General features: G+C 45.7%; 1 protein-coding gene across 2 annotated transcripts in view; it reads left to right on the top strand.

The window, feature by feature from the left end:
- Positions 1-1,107: 1,107 nt before the first annotated feature.
- The window catches only part of kank2 (KN motif and ankyrin repeat domains 2), a 165,781-nt gene continuing 141,778 nt past the window's right edge, over positions 1,108-25,110 (top strand). For both annotated transcript variants that reach the window (XM_048522033.2, XM_048522028.2), the window contains exon 1: positions 1,108-1,216. The gene's annotated coding sequence lies outside the window, so the exon portion shown is untranslated. The remainder of the gene's footprint in view (positions 1,217-25,110) is intronic.

Genomic DNA, 25,110 nt, shown 5'->3' with positions numbered 1-25,110 from the left:
CGATGGGGAAAGAGAAATTCTTAGAATCGACTTTAGCTGCTTTTGTTGGCACTTAAAACGTTTAAGTCCCTGTCCTGACCAGCTCCTGGAGTTCCTTATCAATACGCTTTGTTGTTTTAAACTCCCAGTCGGTCTACCACTCAGCTTCCTCGTCTGCAGGGAAATTTAGCTTCCAAAACCAAGCAGGATATTCCAAATGAGTGTGTAATCAGTGTTTCTGGGAAACCACACGAGTATTTCCAAAGAGAATCATTTTGGTTTCGCTTGTGATGAGCTGAAGGAGGTTTCGACTCACCCTTGCTGTAAGACTCTTATGCATTGCTCCTGCAGCAGCTCACAACGATATAGAGTCAAAGTGATGTTCACCACAAATAGTAGACACACCTGCTGCTGGAATTAAATTCAATAAATAAATGTGTGTTGGTCAACAGGTCGCATTGTTGTAAATTATTTACTAAGTTATTTAGGGAGAGAAAGTTGCTGTATTTATCTAGTCTGCCTGTAACTCCAGACCCACAACAACGTGATGACTGCCTTTTCCCTAGAGGGGAGGTGATGGCCTAGTGGTATTATCACTGGACCTATTAATTCAGAGACCCAAGTAATGTTCCGAGGACCCAAATTCAAATTCCACTGCAGCAGATGGTGGAATTTGAATTCAATAAAAATCTGAAATTAAAAGTCGAGTGATGTTGACTCTCATCCGTCCTCTGGGCAATAAGCGTTGGCCCACCTAGAGACAACCCTATCCTGTGAATGATTAAAACAAACTGTCCTCTAAAATGACCAATGACTGTAAAATCAGGGTTGGGCAACCAATCCCCTGAAAGAGGTAAAAATATAAGCACCAAATAATAGTAAAATAATTGGAATCAGTTATTTACCAGAGGCGGGTAAAACAAATTGTAGAGTTTTGTGTTGGGGGTATTCCAACTGAATCCCTGTTTCCACGAGCCAGCACGGACACTTCAATGCTGCACCATTCCAATGTTACAGATGTTTCTGGCGATTAGCTAGCACAGCACTCCCAAGATCCTGCATCATCAGATCATGACGTTCAGCGGTTTGTGTTGTTGCTGAGGGTTAAGGCTCACACTTGTATCAGATGTGGCAATTTAGAGAGAGTCCCTTAATGCAATCACTCGCAGTTAGTGTCGGAAAGATTTCAGCTTCTCAGTTGGAGCTTTGGCTGCAAACCCTGGGAGGACAACTCTGTGTAAGTCACTTAATTTTGTTTGCGTGTCGTTTATTTGAAAATACTTTGATCATTTTAATCCTGATTTTTGCATTTGTTGTATGTTGCTGTTGAAACCGTGCCGTTGTGAAATTGATCAGTTGCCTGAAAGTGATGGGAAAGTCTCTTTTTCTGCAAAATGGAACTTTTCTTTTAAAATAAGCAACTTTGCAAACACTACCCTCCTGTACGGAACCCGGTGCGTTTTCTATAAATCGATCAGTTCATGGAGATTTAGCCGGGATTTCGTATTGAAGATTTCACTGAGCTTGTTTTGCCCTGTTACTTTTCTGAGAATTAGGAACGGGGCAGGGGTGGGGTTGAAAGACAGGGAAATTTGGAGGCACTCCCGAGCATTGAATTCTTGAATAGTATTAGGGAGGGGAGCTGCCCGGGCTGGAGTGAAGTTCGGGCAGCATTGTCGGAAGTTATTGGGAGCGATCTGTCAGAACAGACCAATATGAAATGATGGGGAGGAAAGAACAGTCACGATTGAGGAACCCGGAGGACATCCGATTGCAATCTTCCTGAGGAAGGAAGAGAGGAAAAGCATACTTCCAGGTCATTTGAAAATGGTTTGAAAATCTAATGCCCCATCCCTTGATAAGGTGGCACCGCTGACAGTGAGGTATGTTAGTCTAGCAATACCTTCCTTTGGGGGCCACTGAAGTTTATTTTCCTAGAATACAACTTTGTGTCACTTTCCTCCAAAATCCCATCGTTACCTTTTTGGTTAAAAAAAAGTTACTGTAAACCAGAATTTCTATATTCATTCCAGCTTCTTGCTTCCTGCTGTATTGACTTGGACTGAGATAACTTGAAGAGGTTTTCCCAATGATCTTGAGGGGCTCTGAGGAAGGGTCACCGGACCTGAAACATTAACTCTGTTTTCTCTACACAGATGCTGCCAGACGTGCTGAGCTTTTCCAGCAATTTCTGTTTTTATTTTGGTTTCTGGACCACCTAGTGCGAATGGGTCCAAAGTTTCTCCTTCAAGTGTAAATATCAGCCCCCACCACGCCCATACAGTTCCTCCTGCTATCACTCTCTGTCTTCCCAATACCCATTCTCCCCTTCTACTCACCTCCTTTTTGCCTTTTTTGATAGTCCCACTCTCCCATTATTTCATCTCATTCCTCCTTTGTCTTACTCCCTTTTCTACTTTCGGAGCGCCAATTTCACCCATGTGTCCCCCCTTCCTCACATTTCCCCCCAAATTCCCATCTTCATCCATCCCTACCACTGTCTTGCTGAATTGCCTTTCTTGCCCCTCCATCTCTAGGCCTGAGAAGTTTCCTTAATATTCCCAGCTCCTCGAGCTCTTGTTGTAATTGTATGATGGTGGCTGTGGTCCAACTGTTTTGGCTTTTGCCAGGAATTGAATAGCACTGAGTGAGATAGATTTCCACTTTGTAGAGCCTGGTATTCAAGGATTAAAGTTATCGGCTATTTTATCTTTGCAGTGAGCTGTACTTATTTTGAGAATGTTCTGTCACCCCTGACAAAGCACAGCTATTTTGTTTGTAAACACACATCTTGAAGGACAGATCAGACATATTTCTGTTTCATAAAGTGTACATGTACGCTGCTTGAGTATATTAACACTCATGGCAACTCTTTGCCTCAAAATCTTACAAATTCCCTTCACTCATTAGCCCTTCAAAAAATAAGTCATTGTGTTGCAGACGAACATGAGCTAGCAACGTTCCACAAACAGTTGGCCACTTAATTGCTTCTGACATGGCTGAAATGTTAACCAGGATATTGTGAGAACTCCTGGCTTATCCTGACATTTAACAAGGTCCTGAACTGCTGGCAATGGTAACATGATGGGACCACATCCAGAAAAGAACACCCCACCTTTGACAGCACACAGCCTTTCCACTATTACACTGTCCCAGCCCATGCACCGAAATCAACATGTCAGCTTTACCTTCTAGCTTGCTGGTGCAGAGACCTGACAGTTCTGTATTTCTCTGTGTTGGCCCTATTAACCTCAAATGGAATTCCAGATGCAGCCAACATCATCAAAGACCCCTCCCACCCTGATTATAATCTCTTACAACCTCTTCTGTTGGGCAGAAGATACAAAAGTTTAAGTGCATGGATCAACAGATTCAAGAACAGCTTCTTCCCTGCTGTTATTAGATTTTTGAATGGACCTCTCAAATTTCACATTTAATCTAGATCTCGGTCTTTGTGCACCTTCCTGCAGCCGCAACATTTTATTCCTCGCTCTGTTCTATTACCCTCCTGTACTTTGCATGGTAGGATCTGCTTGTACTGCACGGAAAACAAAACTTTTCACTGTACCTAGGTACATGTGACAATAATAAATCAAATCAAAAAGTCAGCCCGTTATATCAATGCCAATTCTGTGCTTTCCTAAGAGATAGCAAGAACTGCCGATGTTGGAGTCAGAGATAACACAGCGTGGAGCTGAAGGAATACAGCAGGCCAGACAGCATCAGAGGAGGAGGGAAGCTGACATTTCGGGTCGGGACTTGCTTTTCTCACAGCCCTCCAGTTTTATTTTTCTTTTTATATGAAGATCCAACCGGCTTTTGAAAGTGACTGCACAATCTGTTTACATCACCCTCTCAGGCAGTTTATTCTCAATCATAACAGCTTGCTGCATGACAAAGCTGTCCTCCACCCTGTCTATTTTTTGTCAATTATTTGAAAGCTGTTGCCTCTGGTTACTGACCCTGTTGACAGTGGGAACATTTTCTCCAACTACTCTATTAGAAGCCCTTGTTACGTTCAAGTTTCTTTTGATTTTTTTGCTTTGTTCTTGCTGGCAGTGTCATTGTTTCTTGCCTGTACCTTGACAAAGCAGTGGTGAAGCACCTTCCTGAATCACTGCTGTGGGTAAGGAGTTCCAAGTTTCCAACCCAGTGATAATACTGTAACAATAGTGTGTTTCCGAGTCAGGACGGTGAGTAGCTTCGGGGGGGTCTCGCAGGTGCCTTGCTAACCATTATTCTGCTTCGATTGGCCATTCAGATGGTAAAGGATGCAGGTGTGGAAAGTGCTGTTGAGGGAGCTTTGGTGAGTCTCTATTCTGCACTTTTGCTGTCATTTTTATGACGCTATTTATGAGACACCTCTTCACAAGTGAAGGGCCCAATCATTACTCATAATGATCAGAATGTGAGCTCTTTTATTAGACATGGTATTAATGTTTAAGGGATTGAGGCAGGTAGATAGAGTGATCATTTATGATTGAATAGAACAACAGAATGGACCCAACGGGCTGAATGGTCTCCCCCCTTCCTATGTTCTTATCAGACTGATGCCTTTTTCCAGCATTGCCTTTGATGCTTGTACATCTTTCTTGTAGCTAAATGAACGGAACTGGTTGGGGGGCACAGTTTTAGAATGACAGGTTTCCCGTTTTAGGACAGAGATGAGAAGGAATTTCTTCTCTCGGAGGATCATGAATCTTTGGATTTCTCCGCCCGATACAGCAACGGACGCTGAGTCAGTAAATAATCTTCAAGGCAGAGTTTGCAGATTGTCTGATCTACTGAATTATGGGGGGGTCAAGTGGGATCCAGGCAGGAGCATGAAGTTCACAGTCACATCAGCCATGATGGTATTGATCAGTAAATCAGGCCCAAAGAGCTTTATAGTCGACTCCTGATCCAAATCCTTGTGTTCTGCCAAATAACGTAATCCACTAGGTGTGGTCTAACCAGAACCCTTTCAAGTGTAAACAGGACCTCCTTAATATGGCCTTCCCACAGTTCAGACTATATAATTAGCTCTGTTCAATACTGCTCCGCAGTAATTGGATGGGTTGAACGTCATTTCCCCTTTGTTTCAATCCCATTCATAGATCACCTCATGTTATCGCCCATAGTTGTTTTTCTTCCTTCACTGTTTTGCCCAGAACCTTTCATCAATTTCTGTTCTTGCTTCCTCCCATTTTGGAATCATCAGGAAATCTGTCCTGACTGATAGCAGAGCTATCAGAATTATGACAGTGGTCAGGATCAGGGACAAAGTCAGCCGTTCCCTATCCCAGTTAAATACCCAAGTTATTGACATCAAACAGAGACAGAGTGATTCCATTCTGGACCCTGGCCTGTGCCATCTGCTCTTCCTGCCAGTCGACTTTACCTTCTCCAACGAGCTCCTGATGCTTTCTGCAATTTCAACCAGTCGCTGGCCCATTCGCAAGTTTTGCTTTTGTGTCCCAGCATTTGTTACTATCGTCAACAACTGTGTGCTGTCAAATTGGTCAAATTCACTTTCGAATGAAATGTCATCAGATTTTCCATTCTGGTTTCAAGGGCCCTAATGTCACAGGCTATCAGATCTGACAGTCTGTCTGAAAGATTGAAGATGGGTCAGCAGATCTTGAAGTATTACTATGAATGATTGCAGGATGGATTTATTTTAAGGGAATTTGGAACATATTCGAACTGGGAGGTGAGAGGACAGGAAAGGTCAAAGGCACATTGGTTTGCAGGCAAGTGAACAACAAAGATGATGTGCTGTCAGGGATGCTACCTCCCTTCTGCTTTACTCTTGCCGTGATGTGATATCGTACATTATTGGTTCAGTTATGGTTGAGAACAGAAATGACAGTTGTTGTATAAAGTTTATTCAGTCTGCCTTCAATGTAATCCACTGCATGTTCTTTGTAGCCATTCAATCTCCACACTGCCTTCTTTGAACTGGGAGCACCCAGGATTGGACCTGGTGTGTGTGAATTGTGCAACGGTGAGTTGACCTGCTTTGAGCGTGGCATTCCAATTTACCGAATCCCTGGAATGCTGCTTACCTGTGGGAAAAGGAAGTCTGAAGAATTTTTTTGTGACATTCCTCAGTGCTCCACAGCCAACGAAATACCTCTTAAAGTGTGGTCACTATGGAACTGAAGTAGCCGATAGCACAAAGCTGACAACTGAAAGATGGCACTGTGGCACTGGGCTAGACCTGCCCACCATTCATTCTGTGTCTAAGGCCTGTTTGATTATCAGTGGTAGAGTATAGAGCACTGGTGCTGTAAACAGAAGAGGAATTTCGTTCACAGAGGTGATAGAATCCCAACAGTGTGGTAGCAGGCCATTTGGTCCATTGAGTCCACACCAAACCTATGAAGAGCATCCCATCCCACTCACCTATCCCTGTAACCCTGTATTTCCCTTGGATAACCCACCTAGCCTACATCCTTGGACACTATAGCAATTTAACGTATACATCTTTGGACTGTGGGAGGCAACCAGAGCTTCTGGAAGAAACTCACACAGACGCGGGGAGAATGGACAAACTCCAAACAGTCAGATGCATGAGGGTAGAATTGAGCTCGGGTCCCTGGTGCTGTGAGGCAGCAGTGCTAACCACCGAGCTGCTCCTTGTTATTTTGTTTTGCATGGTAGCAATAAGTACAAGTTTAATTACTCATCAGCTATAATTTCTAAGGACTCTCAGGGTTTATACGGAATTCACCTGCTCCATGTGAAAGTGAATATAGATCTCAGTTGCCTCCACCCAAAAACTGAGTGACATCACCAGCTTATTACAAGTTCAACATTAACTCTTTGTCAGAACCATTACAATATACAGCGGGTGCTTCCGACAATGCCACGCTCCTACAGCTCGTGCAAGTCGAGACTGCATTTTCAAACCTCTAGAATGGGACTGCAACCCACAAGTCTTTGGACCCAGAGGTGAAGGGACCACCCACAGAGCTGTAGCTGACTGCAGCAGAGTGCAGTTATCAATTCAGTTTGTTGCTGGAGATTGTGATTGGACCGGAGATTAATATGTTTCACATCATGGCATTTCTGCCTTAGATCTGATACGTCAAATTTTAAATAGACTATAATATTTGGGAAGATGACTTCAGTTAACCAGGTGCTGAAATCTTCTTGTGCCTTTGTTGGGAAAAAGCACAATTCAGTCCAGCTATTGAATGCCTACTGCGTGGCCATTCAGCCTATCAAGTCCATACTAATCCTCCAAAGAGCTTCCCACCCAGACCCAACCCATTACCCTATCATTTGCATTACCCATGGCTAACCCACCTAGTCTGTAAATCCCTGAACATTTTGGGGTAATTCAGCACAGCCAATCCACCATAACCTGGGCTGCTTTGGACTGTGGGAGGGAACCAGAGGAAACCCTACAAAGACACAGGGAGAACGTGCAAACTCCACACAGATAGTCGCCCGAGGGTAGAATTGAACCCGGGTCCCCGGTGCTGTGAGGCAGCAGTGCTAACCCCAGAGCCACTGTGCCACCCCTACATTTGTGTAATTGTATATATATATATAAATTTATTTTATATGAATATGTGTGCGGTGTGTGTGTGTATTTTATGTTATTACAAGTAGATAGTCTGGGACCTTTGCTGATCTCCAAAGGTAGATTGTACTGTGTATTCACAACCTAATTATATTAGAAAATCCTTGTGCTTGTGCGATGGTAATGATTTCCAGTTTAAAAACTCGTATATGCCAACATGTTTCAGTAGAATTCAGAACATTTGAAAAGATCAAGCTAAAAGTGATGCCCATTCTCCTGTTTACAGCCTACCTACTGAAACAGCAGTGGTCATTGCTGACACGATGATCTGTCTGATGTGATCCATTTCGGTGATCAGGACTGATATTGGCGTTGCAGATTTTCCTGTATTTTGGTCTCTCTGAAACGTCTGCCTGTTCACAGATCCCAGTACATTGTTCATTTCTGATTCCATTTTCTGATGGAACTGCCAAGATGCTGAACCGTACTATTTTGATTTGGAACACTATAAGCCAGTCGGTTATTTGAGTTTTGATTATTTGCTGCATTTTTTTGCTTCTCTGTAATTGCATTCCTTGTGAATTAATTCAACTGTTAACTTTAGTTGGACTGTAGGATAGTGTTAGCAGTCTGGTCCTTTCTGCAGGAGTACACAGTGGTACAAAGCACTTTTGGTTCTATACCATTCAGGTCAGACAAAAGATTACAAAATATGGATAGTTCTGAGGAAGATTCAGACTGGACTTGAAACATAAACTTTCTTTTTCGCTCCCTAGATGCTGCCAGACCTGCTAAGTTTCTCCTGCAATTCTCAGTTTTCATCTCAGAGCTCCAGCTTTTATTATATAAGATTTTTGCTTTTATTATATAAGATAGGTAAATATAACTTAAGGTTGATTGATGGTGGAAATTGTCTTTTCTTTATTGGGGTAGCGCAGTAGCTCAGTGGTTAGCACTGCTGCCTCACAGTGCCAGGGGCCTGGGTTTGATTCCTCCCTTGGGTCATTGTGTGGAGTTTACGCATTCTCCCTTTGTGTGCGTGGGTTTCCTCCAAGCACTCTGGTTTCCTTGCCACAGACTAAAGATGGATTGGGCTGTGCTAAATTGCCACTAGTGTTCAGGGATGTATAAATTAAGTGACTTAGCTGTGGGAAATGCAGGATCATAGGGTAGGGCTAGGGGTGTGGGTCTGGATGGAATGTCCTTCAGCAAGGTCAGTGTGGACCCAATGGGCTGAGTGGCCTGCTTCCACACTATTCTATGTTTTACTACAATGTGATGTACAGAATATTGAGTGAGTGACCAGAACAGAAATGTCGTCAAATTTATGAGTTGGATCTCTGAAACAACAGTGGATAGACTGCCCAGCACTGCTAATGAATGCACTAATGCTGTGACTGGTGGGCTACAGTATGCTGGCTAGCCAGTGCTAGATTCATGTGTTCTGCTAGTTAGCCCACTGGACTTCAACATGAGGCATGTCTAATTAAAACCAGTGAATTTCCTGCTCTTAGGGCTTTGTGCAAGCTTGCAATAATCCCGTGTTGTAAACTGGAACAGATTAATCATCAATAGTCCACTGAGTTTAACCACATTTTGACAATGCCTGTTGAGTCTGTGTGAACCAAGTTTTGACCAAAAAAGAAAGCAAAAGAACTGCAGATGCTTTGAAAGAAAAACAGAAACTGCTGGAAAAAACCCGTCAGGTCAGGCAGCATTGGCAGAAAGAAAGCAGAGTTAACATTTTTTTGGGTTTTTGCAGTGTGGGAGCAGGCCATGCAGCCCATCTCGTCCACACTGGCCCTCCAAACAGCACCCCACCCAGACCCATCTCCATGCCCTATCCCTGCATTTCCAATGGCTACCCACCTAGCCTGCACAACCCTCGACAGTATGGGGCAATTTGGCATCGTGGGACTGTAGGAGGAAACCAGAGCACCTGGAGGAAACCCACACAGACACAGGGAGAACATGCAAACCCCACATGGACGGTCAGTCACATGTTGAATTGTACCTGAGTCCCTGGTGCTGAGAGGCACCAGTGCTAACTGCTGAACCACCGTGCTGCCCAAGGATCCAGTGACCCTTCTTCAGAACTGGGTTCTGACTTCCAAAATCCTCAGTTCTTTGGTTTTATTTGTTTTGGGTTCTTTTTTTATGTGTGTGGGGGGGCATCATTCTGTTTCTTGTTTAAACCAGCAGAGTACAATAGGTCAGAAATTTGAATGGTAGGCTGAGATGTTTGGAATCTGGAACACAGGGTCAGTCTCAGATTAGAGGGTCGATGATTTAGGACTGAGATGTGGACAGAATTCTTCACTCGAAGGGGTGTGGAATTTTGGAATAGTTCACCCCAGAGAGTTTGGCGTGTCCCAATTAGATCTGTTAATACATTAAAGCCTGGGATTCGGAAGTTCGTTCACTCGTGGAATCAAAGGAATGGACAGGAAAAGGCAGTTGGAGATGAGTCATATTGAATGGCAGAGGAGGGTTAATGGGCCACATGGCTTATTCCTGCTCCTGTTTCTTATGCTGTTACAAATTGCTGCAAATATAGTCGTTGAATTTGAGTCAGAGTGGGTAACCATTCCCTTGTAGCATAGCAGTTACGCTGGGCTCTGGGCTCCTAAGCAGGCCCCTGTACAAATCAACAAATGAAACAGATTTACATGAAACAGCGAAATGAAACCTCCCCGACCCTTTTTTTAATAAGACTGAAAATTGTTGAGAAAGTGTGGGTTGGGATTCCTGAACAGCAGTCTCAGGCTTCAGTGTTTCGCAGTGATTTCTGCTGAGATTTCTCTGCCAGCCTCCAGTTAAAACTGTCTGCGCTTCCAGAATAAAAGCCTGGAGCTGAGGGAACTGCTGTGATTTTGGGCTTGGCAGATGTTTGTCATTATTCTAATTATTACTTCGGGTCCCCTACCCCCTCCCCCACCTCGATTTTGCTTTTCATCTGGAGCTGATTTTGATTACTTTTCCCTGTGTTGCTGAGGAAGGACAGAGATGGAATGGTGCCAGGAGTCTGGAAGCAAGTGAGAGAGAGATAGAGGAGAGGGAGAGAGAGAGAGAGAGAGGGTTTTAAATACAGCTGGGACTGAGCAAGATAAGAAAGGCAGTGAGAAGCTGAGCAAACTAAGGACTGACAGATTTCCTGTTGCACATCAACATTGCTGTACTTTTTCCTGTCAGATAGATCTCAGCCTCACTTGGCTCTTCTACGCTGTGTGTGCTAACATTAGACCTCTCAGTTTACAGGGTGTGACCTGGCAACAGGAGTCTCATGCCAACAGAGCACCAAATAAGGGCCATTCTGTCTCCGAAGCCCAGCTGAGGCTGCCCAGAGCTGTTCCCCCATCAGTTTCTCACAGCCCAGAAAAGCATCTCCAACCCATCTGGGTTGAACCCCTCAGAGGAGAAGACAGTGTCAGCATTATTGTACCTGACTGCTGGCTCCTCTGCCTCACAAAACAAGAGAGAAAACAAAAATGAGCAGGAACAGCAAAAAAAGGGAATTGAGCAGGAATGCCTTTTGTGGTAACAAGATACGAATCTGGCTTCACATAATGCAAAAGGCAACGAACTGACCAAATTTATTTATTGAAGGCTGGGTTTGTTACATTTCGGTTCCAGTTGGCATCAACCCCAGCACCAGCTCATGGGAAACGTATTTGTGGCTTGGCTTAGCAGCAGGAAAATGAATGTACTTGATCCAGCAGCTTAACTCTGGGCAGCTCTGAGCCCTAGCTTCCTCGTGTAGTCGGCTCCTCATGGCCTGCAAGCATCCTGGCCTCCATTGGCTACTGTGTGCTTTTGCCTGAGAGGGGATGCTGTGGGCCCGCAGCTGACTTTAAATGCTGGTTGAGGGTTTGAGGCTCCTCAAACCCATATTACAGAATTGGCAACTGTCGATCCAAACTAAAGCACAGGAGGTTAAAAAAGGAAGCAGCAGGGCGCTTGGCAGAGTATCAACACAGAACAAAACTTAGTCCTCATCAAGGAAGGCCCAAAGAATGGACCTTAACGAAGTCAGCAACTGTAACGAGTTCCCTGATTGGACCAGATTAACAACCCCAATCAGGGAGCCCTGGCTGACAGATATAAGCAGGAGAGCCAGGGATTCTGAGAGCTGGTTTTGAGGGGGTGGATCAGTGTCAAAGGCTCTCCATGTGTAAATGAAGGGTAACTTAGTGATGAGATACCGGCCTCTATGGAGTTATTTCACTAACGATGATTGTGTGGCTTGAAATAGATAGAGTGGAAAATATCTTTCAAAGGGTGTTGTGAAATGGCCTGTAAAGAGGCTTGCTCTATTTATAATTTATCGCTGCCTGGATTAGACACTGATCTGTCACTTGCTGGGTTGAGGGGGGGTTGCGGGTGTAACTGGCATTACTCAGCACCTCTGAAGACGGTTTTGAACCCTATCTGTGACCGTTAGGGGAGTGGCAGCTGAGGTGGGCATTGCGTCGATGTGCCTGATTCATTCTAAACGTGTTTACCTGTGAGATACAATGCCAGCCCAGCCTTTTCGACGAGCACAATGTCCAATTGACCAGATCCATTTGCAAGCAAGCACTTGCACTCCGCGAGACCTTGCAGTAGGAAATTTCAGCTGCAGGATTTGTCATTGAATCCACTGTTGAGTTCAAAACGTCTCCATCTAGGGCAAACCCCTGATACTTCTCGATATACTGCATTTGAACGTCTCAATGTCAGCTACACAAAAGAAAATATTACACCATATGTTTAACTTATTAAATTACCCCCATCAAGCTTTTAGATACTGATTGGGACCAGTAGAGTCACTCTGTGCAGGTTTTAACTTGACAGACATTCACAGTCTAGAGGTATACTTGATTTGGAAAATGGGATTGAATTGGATCTGGGGATAAATAATCTCATTGGGTGGGGTGGGGAGCAGCTTGTTGTACATGAACTGAGCATGAATTTGCTTCAACCTTTTCTAACTAGGATGGTGGAAGCAGCTCGAAGGGCAGAATGGCCTATTCTACCCTGCTCTGTGATGTTACAGTAATGACATATGTTTCCTTTTTGACTTCTGCTTAATCTGGTGTGGTTTTCAGCGATCCATCACTATGAGCCAGAGTCCGACACCGCAGAAGTTTGTACGATGCATGTTTGCTCCAAACAGAATTACACAAATTGTGTTTCTGACTGTGGCTCCTAAGGTGCGCAGCTGGGATTGTAAGAAATGTGCAAGAGGCCAGGAGGAAGGATTTGATCAAAATTCCTGAAAATATAAGAGCGAAAGGCTGCGTTTGGAGTGGAGTTTTGCTTTTCCTTTGGGAGTTCCTGAAATTCACACTGAGGGTGTGGTTTTGTTCCTCGTCCCCAAGTACAATTCTCCTTGTGTTAGGCAAACAGTGGGAACATGGCTCGGAGACCACACCCCTGTCCCGGGATGGGAGCTGGCCTCGTGATGTTTCAATGTTGCTACATCAAATGTCTTTCAGAAAGGGAAAGAAAGAACTGCTACTTCAGGTCAGGCATTCTGTGTCATGGAAGGAATGACGATCATGTGATTTGTGTCGGAAGATGTTGCACATTCTCTGCGTCTCCCTCAGTACCTGACAGACGTACTGTGTCTTGTTTAGGGTGTGGGGTGGATGGAGCATGTTCTCTGATACATCCTTTGTGAGGATGGGGAAATCTGGACAGGGTATAGCAAATGGCTCTTCACCCCTGAAGGGCATGGCAGTCAAATCCAACCCTTCTACCTACTGACACAGACACACACGTAGACACAGACACACACACACAGAGACACATATAAACAAACAGACACACAGACACCCACATACATTCACAGACACATACACATGCACACACACACGCAACACACACATCGACACATGCACCCATTGACACACCTACAAATGCACAGGCATACACAGACACTCACATACATGCACACACACACATGCGCACAGACACACAGACACATAAATGCTCACAGACACCTACATGCATGTGCACACACACGCACAAACAAGCACGCGCACCCACGCACAAACATATACGTGCACACACACACATACACACACACTCAAACATGCACGCGCGCACACACACACACACACATAAACATGCACGCGCGCACACACACACAGATATATACACACACACAGATACACAGACACACACAGACAGATATACAGACACACACTCACACAGACATGCACGCACTCACACAGACACACGCACTGACATACACAGACACACACACGCACACACACTCTCTCTCACACACACACACTCACACACACACACACGCGCACACACACACACACACTCTCTGTCTCTCTCTCACACACACACACACTCACACACGCACAGAGACACACACACGCGCGCGCACACACGCACATACACATACAGACACACACACACACACACACACACAGACACACACACACACATAACTGACGATGGGATCCTGCCCAGTGTACAGAGCCCAGTCATAGCTTCACAGTCTACCAGCCACAGTAAATTCGCCCCATTCCAGCAAAGGCAGGGAAGAAGTAAGCTTTACCAAGAGAGTCTGTGCTATAAAGAACAAGGGAAAATAAAAGAAAGAGGGGACATTTTGAGCAGGCCCTCTTCCTCAGGCACTGACCCTTACTGAATGAGCCAAGCCCTCCGACTCCAGGCACTTCCACATTCAGTGTTTTTGTTTCTGCTCTGATTTTTGATGCCTGCTGTTAGGGGAGCACTCAAATCCACTCTGTGTTGCGGCAGGATTTTCTGTTTGAACTGTAAGGCCAGGACAAACCCAAGCTGATCCTAACCCCCTTTCCCTCCATAATGATTTAGAAAGTTTACTATAGGTCCCAGCCAAAGAAAACGCTAAGTCAAGGCTATCTGTTATCCCAGCACTGAACACTCTCACATGAAACCCTTTGGACTTGTGTGTTGAAGGCAGGGAGGTAAGTACAGCCTTTAGCAAACTGCCTGACTACAAGCCTGAAAGTGATTTACCCTGTCTGGAAAAGCTCCTGCTCCCAGGCAGAGAATGGAAATGTTGCTTTCATTGGAAAGTCGGAGTTTGTTTCCATTGCGCTGTGTGTATGTGTTTACATGTGTGCCTGTATGTATCTGTGTGTGTGTGTGTGTGTGTGTGTGTGTGTGTATGTGTGCATGCATGCGCGTACACCCTGTATTTATATGTATGTATGTGTGCCTGTGTCTGTGTGTGTGTGTTTACATGTATGCCTCTATGTATCTGTGTGTGTGTGCACGCGTGTGTGTGTGTGTGTGTGTGTGTGTGTGTGTCTCTTGGGACAGAGGAACACACCATTAAGAGGTTTCGAACAAAGCAAACAGAGCATTTGCAGAGATTGTGCCTCATGTCCATGTTACAACATACATTCTGCAGCATGTTCTGTTAACTGATCACAGACTCTGAGCATTCCTACAGGAATTCAAGTAACTGCCAATTCCATCTCTCAGCACAGATGCACTTCATGTCTTTCCATTATATTAATCTCTCCATTGCAAAGATCTGTATTAATATTCATCTCTTGCTTTTAGAAGTATTTTCTACCCATATTTTGTATTTGTATTCTAAGCTACAGTTATCTTGCCAGGCTGGAAATGAGACATTTTACTAGGCTTCTTCCCTGGCAGTGCAGTGGAGGAGACTGTGGTGACTGAGTGTTTCCATAAGAACATGGGAACATAGCAATCAAGCTAGGAATGTGCCATACTTTATTATTCAGTCTGGTCATGGGCAGTCTTTGGACTCAACAGCACTTTCCTGCCCAATCCACCACATTCTTTCATTCCCTAAGAGACCAAACATCTCTCTGCCCCAGCCTTAGCTCTTTTTTATTCACTCATGGGATGTTAGTGTCACTGGCTTGGCCCAGCAGTTACTGCCCGTCCCTAGTTGCCCCTTGAGAAGGTGGTTGTGTGCTGCTTTCTTGAACCACTGCAGTCCACGTGCTATAGAAAGCAGTGCCTTTAGGAAGAGAGTTTCAGGATTTTGACCCAGTGACAGTGAAGGGGTGGCAATATATTTCCAAGTCAGGATGGTGAGTGGCTTAGAGGGGAACTTGCAGAAGGTGGAGTTCCCATGCATCTGCTGTCCCTGACCTTCTGTTTGGACGTCATCATTGGTTTTGGAAGGTGCTGTCTGAGGATCTTCGGTGAATTTCTACAGTACATCTTGTAGATGGTACACACTGCTGCTGCCGAGGGTCAGTGGTGGAGGGAGTGGATGTGGTGCCAGTCAAGCGGGGACTGCTTTGACCTGGATGGTGTCAAGCTTCTTGGGCGTTGTCGGGGCTGTGCTCATCCAGGGTAAGTGGGAAGTATTCCATCACAGATGGTGGACAGGCTTTGGGGAGACAGGAGTTGAGTTACTTGCTGCAGAAATAGCCTGTCCGCCATCTTTATTCAACTATGGAGCATCCAGAACCCCTCTTCCCTCAGAGGGTAGTAAATCTTTGGAATTCTCTACTCTAGGGGTATGTAGGGACACTATCGTTGATCTCGTTCGAGACGGAAATCAGTAATCTTCTGGAGACTAATGACATTATTAGAGATATGGAGAGAGTGCATAAAAGTAGTGTTGAAGGAGATGACCAGCCATATTATAAATGGCCTACTTATATTCCTATATTCCCCTGGGTGGTGAATTCTGTTTGAGTGAAGAAGTTTTCTCCTCATGTTATAGGAAAAATATTATTAAGCTGGAGCAGGCTCAGAAGAGATTTATCAGGATGTTACCAGAAATGGAGGGTTTGAGTTATGGGGAGAGGGGCGGGGTAGGCTGGCACATTTTCATTGGCATATAGAAGGCTGAAGGGTGATCTTCTTGAGGCTTATAAGATCATGGGGGTTACAGATAAGGTGAATGGCAGGTGTCTTCTCCCAAGAGTGGGGGAGTTCAACACTAGGGGGAAAATATTTAAGGTGAGAGGAGAAAGATTTTAAAAAGGATATGAGGGACAAGCTTTTTTTATGGTTTGTGTGTGGAATGAACTTCCAGAAGAAGTGGTGGATGAGGGTACAGTTACAATGTTTAAAAGGCATTTAAATAAGTGCTAAAATAGGGAAGGTTTGGAGGGATATGGGCCAGGAGCAGGCAGGTAGGACTGGTTTAGTTTGGGATCATGTTCACCATGGACTGGTTGGACTGAAGAGTCTGTTTCCTTGCTGTATGACTCTATGACTCTATGACTTCATTGATCAGCAGCTTCTCCTGATAAGGCACTCCTGTTCCCCATTCGGGGAAACATCCTGTCACCGTTGACCCTATCAAGCCCTTTATGACTCTTGTATTTTTTGATGAAGTCACCTGCCATTTTTCCAAACTCTTCCCAACTTCCTGAGCCTCCCATCACAGGAAAGCCACCTCATCCGACAGGCCAATCCTCATTTGTACCACCTCGGTGCAAAGATATCCTTCAGCAAATGTGGACAGCAAAGCAGCACACAGTACTCTAGCTGTGATCTCATCAAAACTGGGTAGAATTTTAGCAACACTACCTTATCCCTCTACTCCAATCCCCTTGCAATTAAGGCCGACATGCTGTTAGCTGTACTTGCATGTTGACTTCATGTGTAAACAGACTCAAGTCTCTCTGCACAACAACTTTTGCAAATGTCCTACTTCTTGGAAACTATTTAGCTTTTCCACGCTTCAGGTCAAAGTAAATCACCTCAAATTTACCCACATTATACTTCAAATGCCACCTCATCACCCACTCATGGACACTGCCCATTGGGAACAGCCTGAACTGTGTTTCTTGAAGATACTCCATGGCAAGCATTTGCAAACACAAACCATGTGCCAATTGGATATAAATAGGTGTCACACTGGCATCGTTCTTTCTAGTGAAACCTCTCGAGGGGCACCATACCCTGGACCGTCCTGTAGCTCATACGATCAGATTTTTGGTCAAACAAGCAGGCTGCAGGGAACAGCTTACAGTAACCGGATGTCATTAAATCGTTATGGCACAGAAAGAGGCCATTCAATCTGGCTGGAGCCTGGCCCTTGCAGCTGAAGGCCGAAGAAAATTGAGGATGAGATTTTCAAGTTTCTCTGCGAGGGATTCCATGGCGGGAGGCTTTGAAGGTTGGAAGGGAGTAGGATTAAACAGAGGGGAAGAGGAGAAGGGGTGGGAGGGGAGAAAGCATTTTTCTCAGGAACATCCTTGATGGTCTGACTGATTTTGCTCCCAGTAGTATTTTCACTCCGAGATAACAAAGTGTGGAGCTGGATGAACACAGCAGGCCAAGCAGTGCCTTAGGAGCACAAAAGCTGACGTTTCAGATCACTCAGTCTGGTTTGAGGTGGTGTTTCTGTTTGTATGAGAACTGCCTCCCAGTCGCGAACCATTTTAACTCCCCCTCCCATTCCTCAGACGACATGTCCATCATGGGGCCTCCTGCAGTGCCACAACGATGCCACCCGAAGGTTGCAGGAACAGCAACTCATATTCCGCTTGGGAACCCTGCAGCCTAATGGTATCAATGTGGACTTCACCAGCTTCAAAATCTCTCCTCCCCCCACTGCATCCCGAAACCAGCCCAGTTCTTCCCCTCCCCCCACTGCATCCAAAAACCAGCCCAGCCTGTCTCCGCTTCCCAACCTGTTCTTCCTCTCGCCTATCCCTTTCTCCCACCTCAAGCTGCACCTCCATTTCCTACCTACCACCTCATCCCGCCTCCTTGACCTGTCCATCTTCCCTGGACTGACCTACCCTCTCCATACCTCCCCACCTATACTCTCCTCTCCACCTATCTTCTTTTCTCTCCATCTTCGGTCCGCCTCCCCCTCTCTCCCTATTTATTCCAGAACCCTCACCCCACCCCCCTCTCTGATGAAGGGCCTCGGCCCGAAACGTCAGCTTTTGTGCTCCTGAGATGCTGCTTGGCCTGCTGTGTTCATCCAGCCCCACACTTTGTTAACTTGGATTCTCTAGCATCTACAGTTCCCATTATCACTAATGACCCAGTACATCCTTTGTCAAGTAAGGAGACCAAAACATGTACACAGTACTTCAGGTGTGGCCTCACCAGCACCTTGTACAGCTGCAATGTAACCCTCCTGTTTTTAAACTCCATCCCTCCATTAGTATTGGGCACAAATTAAGGCTGTTGTAGACAGGGGGCAGGGCGACTTGCTGTGAATTTTACAGATGCGTTTCGAAATGAATGTCTTTTTTTCAATTCATTCCCTGGATCTGCGTGCAGTTGCCAAGCCTGATGTTTGAACTGGACTTGGAAAGGAAACTTGCAGGTCACGGTGTTCCCCAGTTTCTGCTGGCCTCATCCTTCTAAAGTGATCAAGGTCACAGGTTTGGTAGGTGTTGTCAAAGAGTGTCAGAGAGTTACTGCATCAACACTAATCACTGCTAGGACCATAATTGTTCACTGTTGACCTGAACAATTTAGCCTGTGGAATCTAAAGTAAAGAAATGCAAAATCTGCAACTGACAACACTGTGGTTGATCATAAAATTCCTAGAGTGTGGAAGCAGGCTACTCAGCCTGTTGAATCCATACCAATCCTCCAAACAGCAGCCCACCCAGACCCAGTCCACGACCTTATCCCTGTAACCCTGCATTTCCCACAGCTAACTCATCTAGCCTGCACATCCCTGGACACTGTGGGCAATTTAGCATGGTCAATCCACCCTAACCTGCACATCTTTGGACGATGGTTGGAAACCAGAGGACCCAATGTAGACACGGAGAGAAAGTACAAACTCCACACAGACAGTCACCCGAGGGTGGGATCAAACCCAGGTCCCTGGCTCTGTGAGGCAGCGGTGCTAACCACCGAGCCACTGTCCCACCCTAATGCTGAGGAAAACCACAGCAAAGTACCAAAAATGAAAAGAATAAACTTAACAAAAGGGCTGTGCAATCAGAAAATTAATTTCTGAGCGGGTTAAGTGTGAGGTGTTGTGTTTTGCTAACAGAAAGGAGGACATAAACTCTTATACAAAATGAAAAGGAATTGGGGAACAGAGGAGGGACACAGACCACTGAGTACCGACATAAGTTAATAAGGCCATAAAAATGCAAACAACGCACTGGAGTTCATTTCCTGTAGAATAAAATTGAAGAGATGGAGATACATTAAACTTGTATCAAATTTAGGCCACACTTGGAGTATTGGGGCCTGTTCTACCTTCCATCTGATGAAAAAGATAGAGAGAGCCCTGAGGAAGCACAAAAAAAAACTTTACAAGGATTTTTATCAGAACTGAAAGTTATAAGGAAAGTTTTAAAAAGGCTGAGGTTTCTTTTTACAGCAGAAATGTGGCTAAGACATGGACTATTAAATACTCATTTTAAAATTATGCAGGGCATTGATGGGATAGATGTGAAGAAAATGTGTCCAGTCGTAAGGGAGATTCAGAGCTAGGGAGCCACAGAGATGACAAATTACCAAGAGAAAGTTCAGGGGAACAGCCTGGAGTTAGATTGTGCACTTTGCTACTAAAAGGAGCAGCTGAAATGAGGAGCGTGGATTCCTTTAAGGAAAAACTGGATTAACGTCCAAAGGAGAAAAGAATATAAACATAGGGCGAAATGGAGGAGGTTCATGTGGAGCATAAATACTAGCATATATCAGTTGGGCTGAATGGCCTGTTCATGCAGTAAATAATCTGTAATACTCTGAGCTGTCAGTTGGAACGTCAAACTTAAAACAAATGCTGTTTAGCCTTGGGTCGTAACATTTGGTCAGGGCTTTACAGAGTCAGCCGTGTAATGAATGCTATCATTATCTCAGCTACAAGTTTGCAGGACAGTAATAGCTAAAGAACTCACGCTGGAAATTTGAAATAAAAACTGGAAATGCCAGGATAGGTGGTAGAATCCGTATAGTGTGGAAGCAGGGTCTTTGTACTATCAAGTGCACACCAACCCAACCTAACCCTGCATTCTCCCAGGGCTAACCCAACCAGCCTGCACACTCTGGGCAATCCACCCTAACCTGTATATCTTTGGACTGCAGAAGGGAACCCATACAGACAATGTGTACCAACTTCATACAGTCACCCAAGGCCAGAATTGAACCCAGGACCCTAGCACTGAGAGGTAATAGTGCTAACCACTGAGCCACCAGGCTATCTCTACCCTAGCGTGGGTAGAGTGTGAAAAGAGGAAAGACTTGGGTCCTCAACATATACCTGTGCTCTTACTGAGACCTATTTGCTGTATATGATCACAGGTGTGGGTAATACCTGGCACATATTTGCTTAGCCTAGGGATTTATTTAAAAATGGTGTCACGCACTTACAGATGTGCTGTATAAACTCAAGTATTATTCCTTGTGTATGTAATCTTGGAGCCCACAAACAGGGGGCGCTGAGTGTGGACAGAGAATGACTACCTTGAGATACGTTAGTGTTCCATGTGCCTCGTACTGACTGCTACTGACCAAAGTTCACATGGAACTGGCTGGAGAGCCTTAAACTTGGGATCATAATCTTGATGTGAGGAGCTGACCATTTAGGATAGAGGTGAGGAATTTCTTCATATGGACGGCTACAGACTTTTGGAATTCCCTGCTAAGTTGTTGAGCATACTCAAGGCTGAGGTCGATCGCAGTTTGGTCTCTCTGGGAACCAAGGGATATGACAATGATGGGAAAGTGGAGTTGGGTTCTGAAGTATAAAGGGACAATGTGGGAAGGTAAAGTTGAGGTAGAAAATCGGTGAAGGCCGTATTGAATGGGGAAACAGGACTTGTAAGACCGAATGGCCTGCTCCTCTTCATGTTCTATCAAAAATGTGCAGAAGCAAACATGTTTCCAGCACTTTGCAATTGGCCCATCACCCAAGTGACCCGGAGAGAGGGTGGGATTTAGACATGGATTGAACCAATTGTGCTGGATATATCCAGGTCTTAAAGCTCAGATGGATCTGGAGACCAGAACGAAACAACATCAAAGAGACCATACGTGCATCGATACATTGCCTTTCATGATTGAAGGATGCGTTCTGGCAATGGAGTTGTTCTCTTGAACTATTGTGACTAATGTCAGAAACGTAGCCATCAATTCTCACACAGGAAGCTCCCACAAACAGCAACAAGCTCCCATCGTTCATAGCAGTATTGCTGGCTGTGGGATCCATGTGGATCAGATCACCAGGGTAAATGTGCTGGCATAGGGCCACAGGATCCTTCGCATCTATCTGAGAGGGCAAGCTGGGCCTGAGTTTAAACGAGTTGCATTTCCACAGCAGTTTTCACATCCAAAATTCCTCAAGTGTTGGCGAGCTACCTTTGAACTGTAGCAACTGTTATAACACACAAAACAAGTCAGCTGGTTTGTGCACAGCAAGATCCCACAAACAGCACTGTGATAACAATCAGGTAATAAGATGTGAGGCTGGATGAACACAGCAGGCCAAGCAGCATCTCAGGAGCACAAAAGCTGATGTTTCGGGCCGAGGCCCTTCATCAGAGAGAGGTCAAGTCTCCCCCCCACCCCACCTCAGGCTGAATGGAATGTGCCATGCTTGCTGTAGTTGGGTGAAGGATGATCCTTGGCGGTGGAGGGATGGGGGGCGGGGGGGGGGGGGGGGGGTGGGGGGCGGGGTTGGCGTGCATTAAGGATTAAGGGGGCCCATTGGTGGATGAGGTGAGGGGGACAGGAGAGACAGGGGCACACATGGCAACCCCGACGTGCTTGAGGGCCTTTGGTGGGCAGTGACCGGTAGCTTTGATGTTGGTCACAATGGCACTGATGCTAAAAAACCAGCAACAGCAGCACAGTGAGCTCAGCTTTGCTGGGGCAGCTGGATGAATTGGAAAGACAACATGTTGTTTAAAAGGTGAAAGGCGACAAAATACTGCAGTACAGAGAAATCTCACACACGAGTCACAGTTACAAAGTGTTGGACCACACCTAGAGAAGTTTGTCACACCTCCTTAATTAAAGAGGGTTAGACCTGTACTGGAGGCAGTTGAGAGATGCTTCATTCAGCTGCCTCCTGGGATGAAATGGTTGGTCTAATGAGAAAAGGTTGAGGAGGCTGGGTGTATACTCAGTAAGGCGTGGTCTTATTGAAGCGTCTAGCGTTGTAACGGGGCTCGACAATGTAGATGCTGAGATCTTCCCTGTTTCTACAGCAGCAGGGAGGCTCAGCGCTGAGCGCTGCTGCCTCTCAGCATCAGGGACCTGGGTTCGATTCTCTCCTCAGGTGACTATCTGTTTGGGATTTGCATGTTCTCCCTGTGTCTCTTTAGATTTCCTCCCACAGTCCAGAGATATCCATGTTAGTGTGGAATGGCTGTGCTAAACTGTCCAGGGATGTGTGTGTTAGTGTAGGATGGCCATGGGAAATGCAGGGTTAGAGGGGTAGGGCTGGGCCTGGGTGGGATGTTCTGTGGAGGGAGGGTCAGTACAGGACTTGATGGATTCTATAATTTCCGAGTTGTTTCCACCAGAGGCAGAGGTGGATCTAGAACTGGGGGAGGGGGAAGAGGTTTCATTATAAAGCTCATACCACTTCAGATAAAAGGTGAGGAGGAGATTCTCCCCTCACAGAGCAGTGTTAGTCTTTGGACATCTCTCCAACGTTGGGCCGAGGGCCACTTACCATATTCAGTGCAGAATCTTCATCCATGTGAGGACGTTCTGGGCGGGATAGCGGACCTGAGGTCAACGCAATTGCATTAAATAGCAGGGAGGGGGCCGAACGGTCCCCTCCCTGCATTTAATATTCTTCGGGGTCCGCCGCAGAGTGGATGCTGCAAAGGTTCAGGCAGGTCTGGCACCTCGCGGCCCATCCTTCAACTTGTGCTTGTATTGTCAGTGGCTTTTTGCTCAGCTCCCTGCTGGTATGCAGCGTACATAATGGGTGTCTCAGTCAGGGAGTGGCCCACATGTGCTGCACATGTTCGGAAGGCTAGCCTAATTCAGGCCATATGTGCGGGTATGCGCGAGCCTGCGATGCCGGTACATTGCTTGTAGCAGAAGTGGAGGGAGTTGGAGTGGGGGTGGGGGCTATTCCTGCTTTCGTTTTCCCAGTGTTACTTCCAAGACCTGCACATAAATGCTGGATGATGGCTCCAGTGCTCAGGTGGGAAAGGCCCAGCAAGCAGCATGCTGTGAAAACATTGTAGGGGCTGTCGCAGTTCCCTAAGCGCTGGCTGTGGTTTGGGAATTGGGACTGTGCTCACAGTCAGAAAGGGGGAGAGGAAAGAAACTTATCTCAAGCCATCAGACTTCTCGCAGTGACTTTGTAGTGCCTTGCAGAACACAGCAGTTATTGAGCATAAAGGAAAAACAAGATCCTATAAACAGCTCTAAGATTTATGATGAGTCCATTTATTTTGGTTGATATTGGTCAGCCCTAACCTCTCACACGTTCCCATATTTCCTTCCTGCCATCTTTAACGCCTTCACCTCACATTCTGGACAGTTCCCTCCAAAACTTCATGATTCTTCTTCAAATCAAGCTTCAGGTTGCCTGACCTAACATTTTCTCCTTTTCTTGATTGCTCGTCAGCTTTTTCTGTCAATTTGTTTCGGAATATGAGCATCACCGGAAAGAGGCAGCATTTAGAATCATAGTCACAGAGCACAGAAACAGACCCTTCGGTCCAACCAGTCCATGCCGACCATGTTCCCAAACCAAACTAGTCCCACCAGCTTGCACTTGACCCATATCCCTCTAAATGTTTCCCAGTTTTGTACTTATCCAAATGTCTTTTCAATGTTGTAACTGTACCCACATTCATCACTTCCTCTGGCAGTTCATTCCATGCACGAACCACTCTGTACAAAAAAACTCCCCCTCATGTCATTTTTAAATTTTTCTCCTGTCACCTGAAAAACATGTCCCCTAGTCTTAAAATCCCCCACCTTAGGGAAAGGTACCTTGCATTTCACTTTATCCATGCCCTTCATGAATTTATAAGTCTTCATAAGGTCACCCCTCCGCCTCCCCCGCACCAAGGAGAAATGTCCCAGCCTATCCAGCCTCTCCTTAAGACTCAAACCTTCCATTCCTGGGGACATCCTGGTAAATGTTTAATAAACTCTCTCCACTTTAACAATATCCTTCCTCTAGCAGACCAGAACTAGACACGGTACTGCAGAAGAGGCCTTATTCACTGTTGCTGATCCCTAATTGCCCCTTGAACTGTGCGGCTCATGTGGCCATTTCAGAGGGCAGTTGAGAGGTAGCCACTTTGCTGTGGGTCTGGAGTCACATCTATCCCAGGATGGCAAATTTCAGAAAGGTCCTGGTTAGTTTATCCAAAAATCGATAATTGCTGTCTTTGGACTTTGCATCTTATGATTTTCCCAAAATGACTCAGTGCTCTGTTGGCTCAGAAATCCTAATGGGCTCCCCACTCTCTATTAAACAGTGCCCTCACGGGCAGCTTCAGTTTAATGTCTCCTCCAGTGGACAGCTCCCCGATGGGACAGCTCTCCGTCAGAACTGTGCTGAGGTGGGGCTACCAGATTGGAAATTCCAAACAGTGGCTGAGCCACAATCTGGGGAGTTAGCCATGTTTTCACTGACTGAGCTTGGGACCGGCTCCCTCAGCCAACCTTCAGAGGAGATCCGATCTGATCCACAAGTCCTACACGCATGCACGCACGCACACACA

Source organism: Stegostoma tigrinum, chromosome 35 (genome assembly GCF_030684315.1).
Source record: "Stegostoma tigrinum isolate sSteTig4 chromosome 35, sSteTig4.hap1, whole genome shotgun sequence".
Taxonomy (NCBI): Eukaryota; Metazoa; Chordata; class Chondrichthyes; order Orectolobiformes; family Stegostomatidae; genus Stegostoma; species Stegostoma tigrinum.
Note: the sequence above shows the minus strand (reverse complement) of the source record. Positions and strands in the feature narration are given on the sequence as shown.